A 20,949-nucleotide genomic window follows, 5' to 3' on the forward strand; every position below is an offset into this window, starting at 1 on the left:
CTCTGTATCTTTATTTTTGTGCTCTGTATACTGTATCCAGACTACTTCGTAGATCAACAAAAAACTCACCCACTTGGTTTTGCTAGAATGCTACAGAAACGACAGTGGTAGTAGCAACTGCAGATGGCACTGATTGTGCTCAGAACTACTGCAGCTAAACATTCAGTATCGACTATTGAAAACCTCTTTTTGAAAAATATCCACTACAAAGATATGAAGCAGGACTCATGGAATGAAAATAAAGCTTACCTCGCTTTTCTGAATACCAAAAATAACCTAGAAACTTTGCAACGGGATACATAAATTTTATTTAGGATTCTGCATAATTTCGACGAATATCTCTGGCGTTGTGAGTGGTCATTTTTGTTCTTACTTGAAGCTGTGATAGTCTTATTGGTTGATTTGTGGGGGTTGAAAGGACCAGACTACAAAGGCCATCGATCCTTTGTGATAGTCTGATGTGGAAAACATATACCATATTTGGACACAGATTCTATATTTTAGAGCTTCTTTCCAAAGCAAAAAACCCGGCAGGGACAAGTCAACCTTTCTAAAGCTGTCCAAGTCGATTGTTGATGACGTTGTCATGAAGTGAAAACGCGAAAAATGCATACAGAACCTAGAGTGGTAGGTGCCAAGGGACCAAAAGGTGATGGAAGTTCGTCGCGAAAAATGCATACAGAACCTAGAGTGGTAGGTGCCAAGGGACCAAAAAGATGACGGAAGTTCGTAACTATCCAATACAGGGTTTTACAAAAAGGTACGGCCAAACTTTCAGGAAACATTCCTCACACACAAATAAAGAAAAGATGTTATGTGGACATGTGTCCGGAAATGCTTAACTTCCATGTTAGAGCTCATTTTAGTTTCGTTCCACCTACGCTCAATGGAGTACGTTATCATGATTTCATACGGGATACTCTACCTGTGCTGCTAGAACATGTGCCTTTACAAGTATGACACAACATTTGGTTCATGCACGATGGAGCTCCTGCACATTTCAGTCGAGGAGTTCGTACTCTTCTCAACAACAGATTCGGTGACCGATGGATTGGTAGAGGCGGACCAATTCCATGGCCTCCACGCTCTCCTGACCTCAAGCCTCTTGACTTTCACTTATGGGGGCATTTGAAATCTCTTGTCTACGCAACTCCGTTACCAAATGTAGAGACTCTTCGTGCTCGTATTGTGGACGGCTGTGATACAATATGCCATTCTCCAGGGCTGCATCAGCGCATCAGGTATTCCATGCGACGGAGGGTGGATGCATGTATCCTCGCTAACGGAGGACATTTTGAACATATCCTGTAACAAAGTGTTTGAAGTCACGCTGGTACGTCCTGTTGTTGTGTGTTTCCATTCCATGATTAATGTGATTTGAAGAGAAGTAATAAAATGAGCTCTAACATGGAAAGTAAGCATTTCCGGACACATGTCCACATAACATATTTTCTTTCTTTGTGTGTGAGGAATGTTTCCTGAAAGTTTGGCCGTACCTTTTTGTAACACCCTGTATAGGTGGAGTGAGTGGGAAGTGTGAATAAATACAGGATCAGTTTCCAGGGAATATCTGAAATAAGATTTCTTAAGAAAAGATAAATGTTTATTATAAAAAGAGCAGATCAAACAAGCAACTTTCAGTAAAACGTGTGCCTAATTTTTAGTAACCGATTTGTCTAAAAGTGAACAGTATATTTACCTTATACTGCCTACTGAAACGAAATATGCTCACAATTTTTAAGAAATAACGCGTAATAACGGTTGCACGCTTTAGGCGAGAAACCTGATTCTGTGCTGTTACTATACTGCAGCACTATAGCAGGAACAACATGTACGTGAGTTTCTCGAGTATTTCGAACGCGTTCCCCTTCAAGTAGCCTCCCAGGAAGTAATGACATGGTCTGAGAGCTGGCAAATAGCCTCACGGTGGAGCAGGGAGGGGAGGCAATCCATTCCTTCTCAGGCGCACCAGGAGTAATGTGGGCCCTTGAATCGGTTCCACAGAAGCCGTCCCAGGAAGTAGAAAGCATCTCACTACACCTACAGTATCGGAACTACATCATATGCATTTCGATAGAATGCAAACTGGTTTTACTCGAAACTAAGAGTTTCATGCACGAAAAATTCAGCCGCTCTTCCGGAAATTAAAAAGACGAAAAGTGTTGCTCCGTTGTCACCCGGTGTAGATGCGTAGTCCTTGGCGTGCCGTCACGTGTTTTGGACTGCTGTTGAAATTGCTCGTCAATATTTTATGACGTTTTAGTCTTCAGTTACTTATTTTAAATGTTTATTTGTGTTAATAAATGCTGTAAAAGTAACTTAATAGTGAATTATCATTAACCTCAGTCTTTCTTCCTGTGTTATTGACTCGAGTGGTCTGCTTTTCGTGAGTGTGCTTACGTAGTTCGTCCAAGTCTCATGCCTCAGTAGTCTACTTTTGCGGCGTGCAGTTGCAGCTGTAGCGGTTATAAAGCTAGGTAGTGGCAAAGTTATTTGTGCACTGTTATACAGCTACTAAAGAGGTTTCTGTGCGTTGTAGTCGTTTACTAAATTTCGTGTTTCAGTTTTGAGCTAACGTTCCTTCTTTCTAGTGAAATATTTCTGTAAAATTTTCGTTCATTGTTTTAACTTCGTTCAGTGATGCAGTGGCTGCTTGAAGTTTTGCTTTTAACTAATAATTTTGTCAAATTTTGTTGGTATTGGTATTAGCTGTGGTGTAGTAGTATTAGTAAAAGTAGTTGCTTTCTTAGTAGACACAGAATTTCGAGACCGCCATTGTTAGATATATAAATAGTTAAACTGGTGTAACTGAACTTAGGTAACGTAGACGTATAGTTTTTTTTTTAGTAACTGTAAAATTTTACCATGAGTGAGAAGTGTGGGCTCTGTCGTAGGTTTTTGTGTAATGGGTTACTGTGTGGGATTTGTTCAAAGTATTTTCATTGGGGGGAATGCAATGGGGAAGCCAGTGGGCATTCTAGGGAGATCCTCTCTTGGGAATACAGAATCTGTAGTAGAAATAAGTTGATAGAGGAGCAGGAGTGTAAAATCTGTGCCCTCCAGGTGAAGTTACAACGCGCAAAGGAGGACCTAGATAGGTCGAGGAGGGTGAAGGGTGGTGGGGAATGGGAACTGGTAGCTGGCAAGAAGGCTGCTAGGAGGAGGAGGTAATCAAACAGTTATACTTTGCGTATCTGCAATATATTTGAAGAACTGTCAGCGTTGAGTGAAGAGGAGCCTCTTGAAGCTGTAGATGTAGGGAATATGTAGCAGTCCTCAGAAGAACTGCAAGAGTTGAGTGGAGAGGAGCCTCTTGAAGCTGTAGATGTAGGGAATATGCAGCAGTCCTCAGCTGTTAGGAGGCCTAGGTCAGTACAAAGTCTGACAGAAAGAAGAAGGTTCTGCTACTAGGTAGTTTGCATGGTAGAGGTGTGGGCCAGCAGTTGCAGAAAGTGTTGGGGAGTGAGCACCAGGTCACCACCATTGTGAAGCCTAGTGCAGGGTTGGCTCAGGTGATTGACACCATAGGGAAGTTATGTAGGAATTTTACGAAGGAGGATCAGGTAGTGATAGTGGGTAGAGGAAGGAACAGTCTTGATAGGGACGGGCAATATGATGTAGATGGTGACCTGGTAAAGATAGCTACTCAAACTGATACCACTAACGTGCATTTCGTGCAGACGTTTCAGCATCATGATTGGCCTCATCTTAATGCGGCTGTTAGGCGTATTAACATGTGGCTTAAAGAGGGCGCTGATGGCAGAGGGCATGGCTCACATTTGAGTGGTGCCAGTTGGCTCTATCAAATTTTGGAAATTTGTGGTAAGGTCTTATGGGAACAAACTGCTGAGATCATCGGTCCCTATGCTTACACACTACTGAATCTAACTTAAACGAACTTAGGCTACGAACAACACACACACCCATGCCTGAGGGAGGGGTCGAACCTCCGACGTGGTGGAGCCGCACGGACCGTGACAAGGCACCTCAGACTGCGAGGCTATGGCTCTATCTGTAGATCGGGTTTCGCTAGGCATCGTCTCCACCTCAATAGCTATGGGAAGGGATAGCAGTGTAATGGGTGGTGGTGGGATCACTCTTAGAGAAATTCCTGTAGTGGTTGGTGTTAGAGCTGCACCTTTTTTAGATTGATGTCAGCTGATAGGTATACCTGCTCAAAGGAAGTCCCTCTTACGAAGAACTCACCTTCAGAGGACGTCATGTTTCCTAGTATGGAAGGAATTAGCATATTTCATCAAAATATAAGAGGTATTAGAGACAAAGTTAGTGAACTGCTTACAGATGTTGACTCAGAAATTATTGGTATATCAGAGAACCACTTAAATAATTTGACAGTTCAGAGGCTTCCTTTACCAGGATACAGATTAGCTGGCTGTTTTTCAAGGAGTTCCTTGCGGCGTTGGGGAGTGGCTACGTACGTAAAAAAAAGATAACAGTATTCCATTTGAGTCCATAAACGTATCACAGCACTACACTGAACAGATATTTGAATGTTGTGCAGGGGCAGTTCAATTTAGTGAAACTAAACTTCTAATTGTTGTTTGTAGGTCCCCTACCTCAGATTTCAGAGCATTTCTGCTCAAGCTAAAGAGGGTTATTGATTCACTTTGTAGGAAGTACCAGAAATTAGTTATATGTGGTGACTTCACTATCACTATCATCCCTGAAGCCGTTATGGCGCTCTCTATTAGATCAGGATTACTTGTGGTTAAGAGGTTAAGTGTGTTTTCGCAACCGTTTACAATTCGTGTGGGCTCATGAACTAATTGTTCATAGTAATTCTCAGGGAAAGCATTTAGTACAATTTCGGAAGATGTTTTCTGTCTACCACCGGCTTTGAACATGTATTTTCGCCAACAAATTGAGGTTAGATTGAAGTCTCCACTAGTTATAACTTTATAAGTGGGGTACTTATTTGTAATGAGATTCAAGTTCTCTTTGAAGTGTTCAGCTATTATATCATCTGAGTCGGGGAGGACGGTAGAAGGGGCCAATTATTATTTTGGTACGGCTGTTGAGTATAAGCTCTACCCATAGTAATTCGCAGGAACTATATATTTCAACTTCACTAGGAGATAAATTACTACCAACATACACAAATACACCACTACCTACTTTATTTAATCTATCCTTTCTGAACACGGTTTGCGCCTCTAAAAATTTCGTCAGAATTTATCTCCGTCTTTAGCCAGCTTTCTGTTGCTATAACGATTTGAGCTTCAGTGCTTTCTATCAGCGCTTCGGAGATATTAGATGGAAGGGATATGCCATTGGCAGTACAATGGGAATTCCACTGTTCACCCAGAGGAGAGAGCGTTTAGATGTCAAGAGTCCACTGAAGACTATACTAAACTCCCATATGAGGAAGGGGACTCGTCTGATATGGCAGAAGAAGAAACCGGGATCGATATAGAAGTATGTACTTCAGTATTATAGTCAGAATTTCTTTGGAAAAATTCTGATCAAATAAGACAAAATGGTCACATACTATTCCCTCAGAATTTCTAAAACCACTCAGGGTATTGAGTACGTAACGACAATACAAACTGGATTGTAAGTTCTATAAGACTAGCACCGTCCGTCAGATTTTCGGCAGGGTGTCATCTTCTCATTCCGAAGAGTGCAACGGAGAAAAAGAGCGAGAATTATCGCACAATTAGCTTAACATCTCGTGCTTTAAAACTGTTGACGAGAATAATGTACAGAAGAGTGGTAAGGATAGTTAAGTACGGGTTAGATGTTTAGTTTGGCTTTACGAAAGGTGAGGTCACCAGACAGTTCTGAAGGTGCACTTGATAATGGAAGCAAGACTGAAGAAATATAAACACACCTTCATAGGATTTGTCGACCTGCAAATAGAGTTCGACAATGTAAAATGCGCAAGGTGTTGGAAACCCGGAGAAAAATCGGAAGAAGTTTAGGAGCAAGATGAATGATTCGTAAGATGTACAAGAACCAAAAGGCAACTATAAGGCTGGAAACCAAGATCGAATTAATTATATTAATAAAAGGTGCAGGATTGATATGCAATCTATCGCCCCTACTGTTCACTCTGTATATCGAAGAAATAAAAGAAAGGCTCAAGAGTGACATTAAATTCAGTGTCAAAGGCTATAAATGATTAGATTCGCTGATGACATTCCTACCTTCATTTGAATTAAAGAAAAGTAAGGCATCTGTTGAATGGTATGAACAGTGTAATGAGTACAGTATACGGACTGAAATTATGCACACCTAGTAAAGACAGTTCAGGAGAATATGGATGGAACATAACACAAAATTAAAAATTAGCTTTCAAGTGTATGATCTGTACAGTCAGGGTGAACGTAAATCATGGACAGCGGGAAACCAGAGCAGAAGAGAATCGAAGCGTTTGAGATGTAGGAGATTTATCAGTAATGGATCCATTAATAATTGGATACTCGACAGTGGTACATTAGTCTAATTTGGGAACCACTGCAACACTTTCGAAAGCTCGTGGATGGCAGTTATCGTCTATTTAGTCCCCAACAGACATCAAATCATTACACTGGATTACATTCCGCTTGTGGCTGTCGTTCTTGGAACATGGACGTTACTATCAAGTAGTTATTTCGGTCGAAATTCGCTGCTCATGCCACTTGTTTAACGCTGCGGTCACAAATACGCATGCAGAAACAAGCGGTATTCAATCGGAAAGAATCAGGCATATCAGTTTGGCTTCCCAGATAGTGGACGACACGTTACCTTATTTATCTGTGAGATATTAATTATTGTTGTTTTCCATTTCTGATGAATAAAGTGTCAGTGCATCAGTTTTGAACGCTTTACAGTAACTCTTTATTTAACGGAATAAAACAGAAAATCAATTTCAGCGCACTTATTGGACTGGTAACAGGTTATCTACAAAAGCGTTGCACTTTTTCGCATAGTATACTAATATTTTTTTAAAATTACTACTGTAAGAGATATACACACACAACTCAACACAAAATTTATACAACATATCAGATGTATGTCAGTGCAAAATCTGTAAAGAACTCTGAGTACGTCGTAATGCACCAACGCACTAGAATACGCCTGTGTAAATATAGTGGCATGAAATCAAAGGGTGCCTAGTTACATTCCTGGGGTCTATTTCCATACGGAATTCGTGTGTGATAACATCAAACATTAATAAAGGCTGATGGAAAGCCGTGATAAACTTATTTGTTATCCACCCGCATTAAAGACGTATACCATGGTCAAAGTGTCAGACGAACGTACAGGTCAAACAAGCAGCAATACCACTTAATGTAGTGCCTCCGAAGAAAACCTGTGTCTAACAGTACCCGACCTATTAGGCCTACTAGTTGCGTTTAGTTTCATTTGTGTCGCTTGTAAAAATATTTGAGATGTGGATGTGGAGGAGAATGGAAAGAGTAAGTTCCATGGAAAGAGTAAGCAAGGAAGGAGTATTGAAAAAGGGTTGGTGAGAGAAGATGTCTGCTGAATGTTGTCAGAGAAAGGAAAGAGACTCTGGTTGGTACATTCATTGAGAAGGGAGTGCTTGCTAGCAGGTGCTTCGGAAGGATTTCTTTGTGGCAGGAGACTGAAATGAAGACGGAGATACAAGGTGATAGACGACATAAAGGGTAGAGGAAATTATACAGACCTGAAGAGGATGGTAGAAGACCGGACAGCCTAGAGAAGTACCATGTGAGAACCCGCCTTTTGTCAGAACACTGATGATGATGATAAAGTAAAAATATGGTATCAGGTCTTAATATCATCACCTTTTTCTTCCAAATTTTAACAGTCTTTTGCATCACGGTATACAGCCTCTCCTGTGTGAACGTAACTTTCGCACGTATGATGTCACCGTTCACCTAAACATCCTAACCTCCTTGCGACAATCGTCATACCAAAATATTTGGTCCTATAGGGGAGTGATTACTCACCCATCATACTCACTATCCCCTACACAACACAACTACCCCCGCACAACCACTCCCAAGATCAATCGCAAGCTCACCCAAGAACAAACCCTATCAAACTGTAATGCCTACCAGGAATTCATATATACCCAATCCGGAAGTCATCCTTTAAATTATGAACAACCTGACGACATTCCTCTTGCAACAGAACTTTTCCGTGCGTCCGGTCGATTGCACAACTCATTTCAGCAGACATTTGCGTTCTATCACCAAACATCTCCCCTTAATTACTGGAAAACTTTCCACCGACTCACTGGTTACTGTCTTCCAGCCTACTACCAAAAGCTAATCATTTTACTTCCGACCTTTCACATACAGTAATAAAAAATGGAAATGCAGTGTGGCTAGAGCCTCCCATCGGGTAGCCCCTTCACCTGTTGCAAGTCTTTCGAGTTGACGCCACTTCGGCGACTTGAGTGTCGATGGGGATGAAATCATGATGATAAGGACAACACAACAGCCAGTCTCTGAGCGAATAAAATCTGCCACCTACCCGTGAATCGAACCCGGGCCGTTAGGTATGACATTTCGTGGCGCTGACCACTCGGCTACCAGGAGCGGACCATACAGTAATGATGACATCCACTTTAATTACTCATTATTCCCCGAAGTCTATGAATATGCCGATTTTTCAGCTCCACCTCTTCCTTCTAGCATCCAGTACTTAGATAACAGGCCACCAACAGAACTTACAACACCATTTATTCCGCAGGACGATACTTCACAGCAAACGCAGAGCTGCACCCAGTCACAACTGTGGATCTACAATCTGAAAGAACCCCAATCCCTTCCTAGTAATTGGTTCCGTTTTCTATAAAATTATCTTCAACACAGATTACTATCTTGAGCTCTGGAAAATCTTCAAAATCTTGTTCTTCCTTAAACTCAACACACCTGCCAGTGGCAACTCCTCTTACTGAACCCTCACCACTTCATTGGTGAATAGAAATGTCCTCTAATCAATCCTCTCCCATAGTATCCATAAAGACCTGAACCAGCAACTATAGTTTCCTGTCAGTCAGTGTGACACCCGTCTGAAATTATACCCTGACGATCAACTCCTGCACCTCATCCACTTCCTATCACTTCAGCTTAATAACCGAAAATCAGATATGACACTCTGGCCTTTTTTTCAAAATCCAGCCCACTGAGCTTCCAATTTATTATTTCTACCTTGGTGCATCCTTCCTAACTAATCCATTCTTTGCCACCATAAACAGTTTCATTTCCCTATCTTTCTTCTGGCTGCAGCAGTGCCTCAAGGCTCTGTCCTTTCTCTGATGATATATTAAGCAAACAGCCTCTGTTAATCTCCTCCCGCCTTCTACACTATCCTCTAGAAAACCAAACGATCTCTTGAGCTCCATCTTAACTAGTTCACCTCCCAGTCTAAACAGTGTATTCTTAAGATAAAACGATCCAACTCATAGGCAATAATTATAGTGCAAACCATCTCTGTTTCTGTTTTCACGGCAAATCCTACCGATTTATGGCTATGCCATACAAATAAGTACTATACCAAAATACCTTGGGCTGGATCTTGGCCGTAACTAACTTGTAAACACAACCGAATAACAGTGCAACAGGAAACCCAAAATATTAAACCTGGTCAATCATGAGGGTCGGTCTCTTCCACCATTCTACACATCTATAAAGCCTTGGTGAATAACAAATTCTTCTATGTAAATGTAGCTCCTATAAATATCTGTCCCTTTCCCCAAATCCCAGAAGAAAAATACTTTCCTTTGCTTTTCCATATCTCTTTACCACCCCCGTGCGAATTCTTTCACAAATAATACTCTTTCTCTGTTCTCTCATACGCAATAAATTTCTCCGTATATTCTGTACACCCTGCAAACTCGACCCCCAACAACTGCTCTGTTTCATCTATAATTTCCATCACTGTACACTGCCACGCCTATATCAACACATCTCACGAAACAGGCACCTATAAACATACTCTTCCCACATATCCTCGCAATGCCGTGCTGACCGACTCCCACGTCCAAATAGATCCAGCCTGACATTTCCCTGACAATCAGATCTAAACTTCTCACCTTCCTCATACTCATCGGGGCTGCCTCTTCTCTCATATTCTCGTCCTCTTTCCTCATAGTAACTACGACGTGACCTCCTGCTGTTTCACCTATCCTAAATCCCATCTCTTTCTAATGTCTACTCTCCCACATTACGTCCATTCCCATAAAATAACATTCCTACTTCATTAAAGCCTGTCACCTAACTCCACAGGATCCCTCAACCTTTTCAGTACCAAACTATATTTTACCAGGGTAGGTCCCTCCAGTTTTGGAGCAGAGAAGTCTCGTGTCAATTTTTTCTGTACCTTTTTTCTAATGCTGTCAATACGAAATAATTTTCAGAAGTTTGAAAAGTGTAAAAATTTTACTTTTCTTAATCTACTTGTTTTTCTATAAGTATGTGTGGTTGAAGAGACACATTATGTACCATTCCCAGCTCGCTCTCACCCATGAGCGGTCCGAAAGCAAAGAACAATAAACAAGAGAAAACGTAAGTACCGAAATCCACAATCGATCACGTAGTCTTGGATCGACAGCGACACAGACACATTGCACTTATCGAGGAAGTCATCGATTTCACACTTTATACACGTAGAGAAATATTCATAGTTTTTTTCAATTAATTCTTGCTGGGTTTGTGGCCCTGTGATGTATAATGCAACTACTAACGTTGAGGCTACTGTTGTAGACAGTCTCCATCAGGGTCATTAATGAAGTCATCTACTATGACTATGATAGTCGAATCGTTAGTTGTTTTATCATATTATGATGCAGTCAAACACAAAGACGTATTTTACTGAAAAGGACTCTGACCCTGAGAGTCTACTCTATTATATTTAATAATTTATCTCACACATAGTGTCTCACAATTTATTTAAAAATCATTCCTATTCCTTGCTTCTGATACCGGTTTAGGAATTTTCCATAGCCGGAACTGGAAATCGCCACCCAAAATTTCCAGGATAAAGACATAAGTTTTTTCAAAAGGAAGAGCGCTGAACTGGCTGCTTCTCAGCATTGCATGAAAACTCATCCAAAAACAATTAATGATAATTCATTAAAAACTTATTTCTTGGTTAGTTATAGAGTGGCAAAAACAGGCAAAGCTCATACCATAGCAGAAAATCTCATAAAGCCATGTGATATTGTTTATTGCATGCTAGACGAAAATGCAGTAAAGCTTGTATCTTCGGTGTCATTGTCAAGTAATACTGTCAAGAGACGCATTGTTGACATGTCAAATGATGTGAAAGACACTCTTGTTTCTCGCATCCAACAAAATTCATTTTCTCTGCATATAGATGAATCCACTGATGTTGCAGGATTAGCAATTTTATTGGCTTATGAATATTCTGGATGTTTGAGGAGGACCTCTTTTTGTGCAGACCACTACCTGCCAACACAACAGGTGCTGAAATATTCCGTCTATTGGATGATTTTTTAAGGACTAACGAAGTTTCATGGTCAAATTGCATAGATGTGTGCATAGATGGTGCAAAAGCAATGACGGGTCCTACAGTCGGAGCAATAACGAAAATAAAAGAAAATGCCAAGAATTGACGCAGTAGTCATTGTGCTCTTCACAGATACACTTTAGCTACGAAACAAATGCCTGTTTCGTTCAAGAAAGTTTTAGACGAATCCATTCAAATCATTAACTACATAAAATCACGGCCTTTGAAGTCAAGACTTTTCACAATACTGTGTGAAGATATGGGAAGCCTTCATCGTTCCCTGCTTCTCCACACAGAAGTGAGGTGGCTCTCACGTAGGAATGCACTCTCTCGGTTGTGCGAATTAAGATTGGAAGTCTTAGTTTTCCTTTTGGAGCGTAATACCAAATAAGCAGACCTTATTAATTGGCAGTGTAGTACTTGCCTATTTGTCAGATATTTTCTCCAAAATGAACAAAATAAATATTTCATCCCAAGGGCAAAGTGCAACAAAGGTCACTGCTATCGACAAAGTTCGAGCATACAAGTGGAAAATCAATTTTTGGGCAGAGGGTGTAGAGGAGGGGGAGGTCGAGTGTTTTCCTCCTCTCAAGGAGGTTTTGAAAAACAAAGCATTGGCGCCTGGGAAGAATTTGTTTCATCAACTCCTGGAACATCTCCGAAGCTTGATGTCATTGTTGGAGCATTGTTTCCCAACAGTTGAAGATGAGAAGCTGGAGAAATACGAATGGGTGGTCAACACATTCACTGTATCCAAAAAGCCAAACATTCTATCATCAAATGAATATGAGTTGTTGATAGAAATTTCCACAGACCCTACCTTGAAATCAGGTTTTGACACTGACGGTTACTCACACTTTTGGATAACAAGAAATACTACCCCCTTGTTGAAAAGGCAAAACATGTACGTCTTCCGTTTGTCACACCATACATGTGTGAATCTGGATTCTCGGTCTGTGCTGCCCACAAAACTAAGTACCGAAGCTGTCTAGATGCGGAACCAGACATCCGTCTCCAGTTGTCAAGAACTGAACCCATCTTTTCAAAATTGTGTCAGCAGAAGCACCCTCAACCATCACATTAGGATTCCATTATTATTCCTACAGACTCATCTATAGTAAAGAAGAAAGGATATTTCTTCGTAGATGCTCAGTGAACGTATCTGAACTGTAACTCTGTAGGAATTTTGTTTCTGTCTTCAATCATTTACAAAATAATTATTAATTGAATTCTGTTGGCATTGATATTTTTGTTACGAAAATTAAAATGATCTGTAAAGCTAATTTCTCTTCTTTATAATATATTCCGCCCACTCAGTTAAAAATATGGCCTGCCTATACTTCAATTACAATTACTTGCTATTACTCCGACACTAAATTGTGGCAACTGGCTGCGAGCGTAAACAAATGAGGACTTTTCACGTGCCACCTTGTAAAAGGTAAACCTTCTCTGCCAAAATTTGTTTCCTTTGAGAAAAAAAGTCTTACGTTTTGTGAAATGCTTTGTCTTCTTATATAGAAATAAGAGAGTCTGTTTGTTTGTTTTCCTAATTTGTTTACAGTCGAGGCTGACTGCCACGATATAGTGTCCAAGTAGTAGTTGAAGTTGTCAGCCGTGGCAAAATTGTTGCCATGCCGCCTGCTAGCTTCCGGCTATGGACTGACATCTGCCGTTCAGTAGATACGCAAAGAAGTAAAAATAACTAAACTTTCGGAGATGTTCACATGGGCACGAAAGTCGATTGTGGAACTGGAAAACGGCTTTATAAAAGCAGATTTCCAGAATCAATTTTGAAGCGTTTACCTGACCAACCAAAAGTGGAACTGGGATATCGGCTTACGAAATACGGTTTTGGAAACGCATTTAAACTGGGTGAATGTATTCCCACACACTGCACAACAGATGTCACAGTAGTCGTCTAAAGGCAGTTCCTTGGCCTCTTTTCTTTCGTCATGTGCTTGTATCCTGAATCATGCCTCTTTTCTTCACAGTCGCGCGGAATGGCCGCGCAGTCTAGGGCGCCATGTCGTCGTGGATTGCGCGGCCGCTCCCGTCGGAGTTTCGAGTCCTCCCTCGGTCATGTGAGTGAGTGTGTGTGTGTGTGTGTGTGTGTGTGTGTGTGTGTGTGTGTGTGTGTTGTCCTTAGCGGAAGTTAAAGTTAGGTTAACAGTGTGTAAGACTAGGGACTGATGACCTCAGCAGTTAAGTCCCATAGACTTTACATACATTTGAACATTTTTCTTCGGATTTCACAAAAAACCACACACACACACACACACACACACACACACACACACACATACGACTGTTACTAAATATGCATGCTCCCTACACAACAGTAGCCAACCAGTGGTAGTGAACAGACCAAAAGCGGCAGCTTGTCAACAGCAAACAGTTGACGAAAATCTAATAGTCATGGGCGACTGGAATGCAGTTGTAGGGGAAGGAGTAAAAGAAAAGGTTACAGGAGAATATGGGCTTGGGACAAGGAATGAAAGAGGAGAAAGACTAATTGAGTTCTGTAACAAGTTTCAGCTAGTAATAGCGAATACCCTGTTCAAGAATCACAAGAGGAGGAGGTATACTTGGAAAAGGCCGGGAGGTACGGGAAGATTTCAATTAGATTACATCATGGTCAGAGAGAGATTCCGAAATCAGATACTGGATTGTAAGGCGTACCCAGGAGCAGATATAGACTCAGATCACAATATAGTAGTGATGAAGAGTAGGCTGAAGTTCAAGACATTAGTCAGCAAGAATCTATACACAAAGAAGTGGGATACGGAAGTACTAAGGAATGACGAGATACGTTTGAAGTTCTCTAACGATATAGATACAGTAATAAGGAGTAGCGCAGTAGGCAGTACAGTTGAAGAGGAATGGACATCTCTAAAAAGGGCCATCACAGAAGTTGGGAAGGAAAACATAGGTACAAGGAAGGTAGCTGCGAAGAAACAATGGGTAACAGAAGAAATACTTCAGTTGATTGATGAAAGGAGGAAGTACAAACATGTTCCGGGAAAATCAGGAATACAGAAATACAAGTCGCTGAGGAATGAAATAAATAGGAAGTGCAGGGAAGCTAAGACGAAATGGCTGCAGGAAAAATGTGAAGACATCGAAAAAGATATGATTGTCGGAAGGACAGACTCAGCATACAGGAAAGTCAAAACAACCTTTGGTGACATTAAAAGCAACGGTGGTAACATTAAGAGTGCAACGGGAATTCCATTGTTAAATGCAGAGGACAGAACAAATAGGTGGAAAGAATACATTGAAAGCCTCTATGATGGTGAAGGTTTGTCTGATGTGATAGAAGAAGAAACAAGAGTCGATTTAGAAGAGATAGGGGATCCAGTATTAGAATCGGAATTTAAAAGAGCTTTGGAGGACTTACGGTCAAATAAGGCACAAGGGATAGATAACACTCCATCAGAATTTCTAAAATCATTGGGGGAAGTTGTAACGCCGGAAATGCATATACTCCTATTTCCATCGTACTATTATTTTTTTTCCTTGTTTTGTTACCTCAAGATATGACATTTCTGTCTCTTTATATATTGTAATTGTTTTACTGTTTGTATATATATATTTATGCACTCATGTCGATGTATAATTGGTTTGTTTCGTAAATATTATTTGTATTTTTACGCTGGGTCTTGCCTAGGGAAAACTGCTATCGAACGATTACGTCGATAGGTCGTGTGACGAATCAAAGTGTGTAGGATCTTTGGTAGTGTTAACTCTGCCGCGTGGAGCGCGGGCAGAACAGTGAGAGTCTGGCGGGAGTAGCGAGTGGAGCAGGTGTCGTGTGACGCTCCCGCGAGTTGCCGCGCTTTCGGGGTTTGGCAGCAAGTAATTGCGCTCGACTCGCGATGATAGTTTCTGACATGGTGTCGCGGACGGGAAGCATTAGCTGGCGCACATCAAGAGCCCGTTTCGCCTGGTGACCGTGTCGAGAAGAAGGCGCGCCAACATCCAGCTTCTGCAACAGCGACGGCCGACAATGAGTGACTGTCGCCGCCTCCTCGATCGACGGCTTCAAGCCTTCAATCAACCAACAAGGAAGACTAAAAGCACGTAAAGTTTCAGAACTGTATGGCAGACCTCAGCTTTTCAAATTGTTCCATTTGTCTCGCAAAATTACAGCAACTTAGCATGAACCTTTGTTGCTCATTGTCCCAATTGCATTGCCAAGCAGGGTCCCTTCCTTTTCCGAAATGAACCCGAGTGTCGTTGAAATTCAAACGCCAGCATTAAAATAATATAATTAGATTTCACTGCTTTAATTTCAAAGTTCAGTAGCTGGCTACAATATTTAGGTTACACGAGCACAAATTTAGAGTGCGAGTTTTGTTAGCATATTTTAGCTTACCTGTGACTGCAGCTCAGCTTGGTACGTACTAAATTTTACTATTGTTAATAGTTCAGAATCATTTAATTCAAGTTCAAAGTTAAATATCTTGTTTCTAAATTGCGTAGAGTCAAGTTGCTTTTGAAATGATTGTTGAGGTAGTCCAAGACTAACCGTATTTTACTGGATTTCGATGTGCTTCAGAAAGAAAGCTCTCTATTAACTTCAGTCACTAAATTAACTTTCGATTTTCCGGTTTTATTAATTCTTCTGCTAAATTAAGTCAGAGTGTAGCGAAATTTATTACTTCTGACAAACTTTCAGTTTTCACACTACACGTGTCAACCTTCAGTTGCCACGCTTCTAGTGCTAATTATATGTGTAATAACCTTTCTTTTTCAGTTACTATAGTAATTGTCCTTAGGACTGGCGACCGTGATTTCCCCCAAATCTCAAATATCTAATTACCGCTAGTTAATTGTTAACGTAACGGCCGCACATTTACTTTCTTTATTAACTTTACCCCTTTTCAAAATTGATTTCCACCAGTTTCATTTGCATTTTTCCTTTCATTTAGATGTAACCCTTTCCTCCCTCTTTACCGATAGATTAACTTCGGTGACGATTGCTTTTCCCAAATTTCCATTAGGTACACGCGGTTTAATTTCTCACTGTCATTAAGGTCGATAAGTGAGGGGGCAGGTTACACGTGGCGACCTGGTGACAGGACAATCTTCAAATTTGAGGTTGTTCTGGACACGAATTTTGCATTGTGCAAATCTCGTAACAAAGTACTGGTTACGAAATGGTCGATACGTCAGCGAGAATATTCGTGTGAGGAATCCTAATTAGATTTGAGATTTGGCATTTATTTTGAAAATTATTAAAATGAGTGAAGGCAACAATTGCCAAAATTTGGTAGACTTGGATACGGAACAATCGGTCGAACAGTGGGAAACGCGCACCGCGGTACCCATTGTTCAGGGGCAGGCGGCTAGCATGAAAGACGCGACCGGCGAAACGCAACAAAGAGCAGAAATGGAATTCCAAACTTTAGAAAATGTTTCGGAATCAGAAGTGAAAATCAAATCTGAATCCCTTGATGACGAATACGGGGGGACAATTAGAGAGGAAGCCGCTACGGAAGTAAAACCGGTAGTTTCCGGGAATTTAACTGATTTATTGAACGTTTTGATTAACGAAATCAAGAGTCAATCGGTCAAGCAAGAAGCTCAGTCTGAAAAATTTGAACGGATGCTAGACAATCAGAACAAAGCTATTAACGTTGTTAACAACAATGTTGGAGTTGTTAACACAAAAGTTGATAAAATCAAAGAAGATATTGTTGTAATTAATACCGAAATCGGTAATCTTAAACAGGAAATGATAGGCGTTCAGGCGGAAATTGCGAGCATAAATACTCGTTTTAATTCTGAAATTAGCAGAATCGAGAAAAGTGTAGGAGAATCAGTTGCTCCGATCATCGAGAATAAGGTGACGGAACAAATTCAATTAGTGAAAAAAGAGGATCAAAAGAAGGTGGAAACTTTAAAGGCTTTAGTATCCGAAGTAGATACCAAAGTGACGAAGCAGGCTAACACCTGCGAAGAGAAAAAGAGGGAAGTGGAAACGCTTGCGACAACCACTTGCCAAGTGATTACGAGGGTGTCGGAATTAGAAAGGAAACTTGACGAAAAACAGAGCTATGTGCCAATCTGTGCACATAGTTCGGAGTTGTTGACGAAAGAGGAGCGGTTCGACCCCTTGAAAAAAGGCGGTATACACCCGACGGATTTCATTAAAAATTGTGAAAGAGTTTTACCCAGATCATGGACTGATGAGAGAAAAATTAATGCGGTTATTGATGTGTTGGCTGGTGATGCCAAGCGTTGGGGCTTAAACCTCAACATTACGAACCTGACTTTTGACGAATTTAAAAATTTGTTTCTGGCTGAATACTGGTCAGAGCAAAAACAGCAAAGTGTCTGGCGCGAATTTGTCGTATCGAGGCCTTTCGATGCGAATTCGCGCGGTTCGATGAAGAAGTTTTGTGAGGGCTGGATCCGCAAGTTGGAATATTTGCGTGATCGCCGCACGGAATCCGAAATAGTCTGGGAACTCTACATGAAGCTTCCAGATGATACAAAACGCTACGTAGGAAGCAATTACAGGACAATCAATGATTTCCTGGAAAGAGTTGAGGACGAGGACAATTGGCGCAATAATCGCGACAGTGGTAGAGGCCGTGGTAACAACAACGGGTACCACAGCAACCACAACAACGATAACCATGGGAATAATGCATACCGCAACCATGGCAGCAATAACAATAATGGTTCGGACCGTAATAACAAACGGAACAATGCAAATAATAACAGGAATGACGGAAACCAGTATCATACTAACGTGATACGGGCTTCACAGAATAGTAATAACGCCAGAGGGTGTGATCAGCCGCCTCAGCAGCATCCGGGGACTGTATCTGCTGGGACGAGACAGGGAAACCATTAGCCGCGCCGGTGAGGGGCCGACCGGGCGTGGAGAAATTTTGGCGGCCCAATAACAGTAGAAAACTCAGGTGTCGTCGGTATGAAAATTCCGTGTGGAATAATCAACGGCGGGAGAGTGTGCCAGTGTTAAGAGAAAGGAGTGCGCCCACAAGTAGTAGATCAGCTGTATACACGGCAGTAGAAGGTACATTCACTGTCAGTGAGAACAATTTAAGTAGTGTTCCGGAAATCGATTATAAGGTGCCAGCTGTAATACCCACAGCGGAACTGGAGATTGAGTTTAAGAATGATTCGCAATTGTTGAGAGAAGATCAGATGTCGGATAAAACGTCCGTCATCGAGCGAGGGGATGCAGAGAGGGATGAGGTCTGGTTAAGGCAGTTCGGTCGCTTATACGACGAACTAAGAGATTATAGGGGTCTGTATGGGAGAAGTGTTTATGGGGAGCGCGTGCAGTATTTGCCGCGTCTCGTCCCACAGGAAGATAGCATTTGTGAAGTGATTGAAAGTTCTGGCCCTAACCGGCAGACTTTACCAGAAATAGTTGATGTTAATGGGGAGCACGAGCAAGATTCGTCGTGTTTCGTCCCGCAGGAGTTAGATGTTGAAGGAGTAACGGAAAGTTCTGGCCCTAACCGGCAGACTTTACCGAAAGTTATAGTGGTAGAAGTAGCCGACCCATCCGACGCAAACCTCCAGTTTAAACATTGCGAGAGTATTAAGGGGAAAGATTACGAAAATTTTAGTGATAGCCGGACACAATTGGTAGAAAAGCACATAGATTACAGCGTGTATGAGGTTAGAGCTGACGTTATGCGGTCAGACGGTAGCAGTGTGGGTTGCGCAGATCCAGAGGAAGTAATTTCAGATGCGACTGGGCACATTCCTCCAGGTAGATTGGCAGATGAGATCAATCTGATTAAAGAGGAATCAACGAAGGTGACAATTAGTGAATTGATAGCAAAGCAACACTCACTAGTTGACGAGTTACAGGAAAAGGTTTCGGTATTGGAGGCGAAGCTACAGACTAAGCCTCAGGACAGACGTGTTGAAATTAAAACTGTATGTGAACAGAGGCTGAAAAAGCCGCCAGATAAGCCGGATTTAGGATCAAAGCCGGATGGTTTTTTCTGGAATGACCTGGATATAGACGAGGATTTACTGTGGGAAAATAAAGAAACAGTCGAGGACAAGTGTAGACAGATAGTAGTGTCTGTTAATATGCACGACCTACAACTAAACGTGTTGATTGACACCGGTGCAGAATTGAGTGCTGTATCTGGGAAAATATTTGAGTTACTGAAAGACAGACCTGGCATCGTAGTTATGCCAGTAACAGGAGTGAAAATTATCGGTGCTACTGGGAAGGCCAGTAAACCGGTCACAAAACAGATTTTTGTCAACTTCGAGATATGTGGGGCACGATTTGAACAAGAGTTTGTCGTCGTGCCAGACTTAACTACGGAAGTAATTATCGGGTTAGATTGGCTGTTAAAGTACCGTGCAGTGATTAACTGCGAAAGCAAAACGTTGACATGTACGTCCCAAGATAAAACAATAGTAGTTAGTTTTGACGAGGCAGGAGACGGTGTGCATAGGCAATACCAGCCTATACACATTGTTAACTGGCCGAATGGTATTGACGTAGGTATGAATTTGAACTACTTTAATGTGAAGAATCTCGGCATTGACAATAATGTAGAAAGTGAATTGGAAAGTATTGTAGACGGTGTGTCAAACGTAACACACGAACAAAGACGAGGCCGACTTTCCCGTACCTATTGCCATCACAACCATAGGGCATGGGGCAAATATGTAGCAGTATTTGAGAGAATTTTGAACACCTTGAGACATGAATCTACGGGATTTTCTCCAGAGGAAATCCTGTTGGGTGACAGAAGTACAAGTTTAGTGGAAGAGATAATCAAATTCCCTCCACGGATTGACATTAGTATTGGTGTGAAAAAGGATCGTTTGCGAGAAGTAATGAAGCTAAAAGCCGATGCTCGCATACGTCGTCATGACACTAAAGCGCGTTTTGATTAATCAATTTAATTTTAATCAATTTAATCATGATCTAATCAACTGAAAAATCCAAGCTGCTAATTTAAGTTTCCAGCTGAGTCACAGTAGATTAAGCAACGTAAATATGATTTTGTAAATAGCTGTAAAATTTCATGAATGTGTGTTTTATTAGTAATTGCCGATGTACTTAGACGCTGTTTTAAGTTTCAGGCTAGTACATGCGTGTGATGATGGACAGTGTTGAGTTATCCACTGTGATAGTATTAAGGGACTCCTTGAGATTACTCGGGAGTGAGTTTTTCCTAAAGAATTCAGTGAAACGGACGTTCTGGAAACGCCGTCACAAGGGCGAGTGAGATCAAGCGTGCCGCACACGCGGGCGCAACAATACTGGCGAGGCGAGCCGCTGTCGGCTCTTGTGCCGCTGTTGGCTCTTGTGCCGCTGTCGGCATTCTTTGTACTTGCGAGTACGAAAGGCGGAATAGTTTTTCTTCCCGGACAGCTGATGTGAAAGAATTCTGCTGTCAATATTTATGTTTTTTTCGATCTACTGAATATTATTTTCTTGTTTAGCTTTAAGTGGAATCTCAT

This window comes from Schistocerca piceifrons, chromosome 2 (assembly GCF_021461385.2).
Source record: "Schistocerca piceifrons isolate TAMUIC-IGC-003096 chromosome 2, iqSchPice1.1, whole genome shotgun sequence".
Taxonomy (NCBI): domain Eukaryota; kingdom Metazoa; phylum Arthropoda; class Insecta; order Orthoptera; family Acrididae; genus Schistocerca; species Schistocerca piceifrons.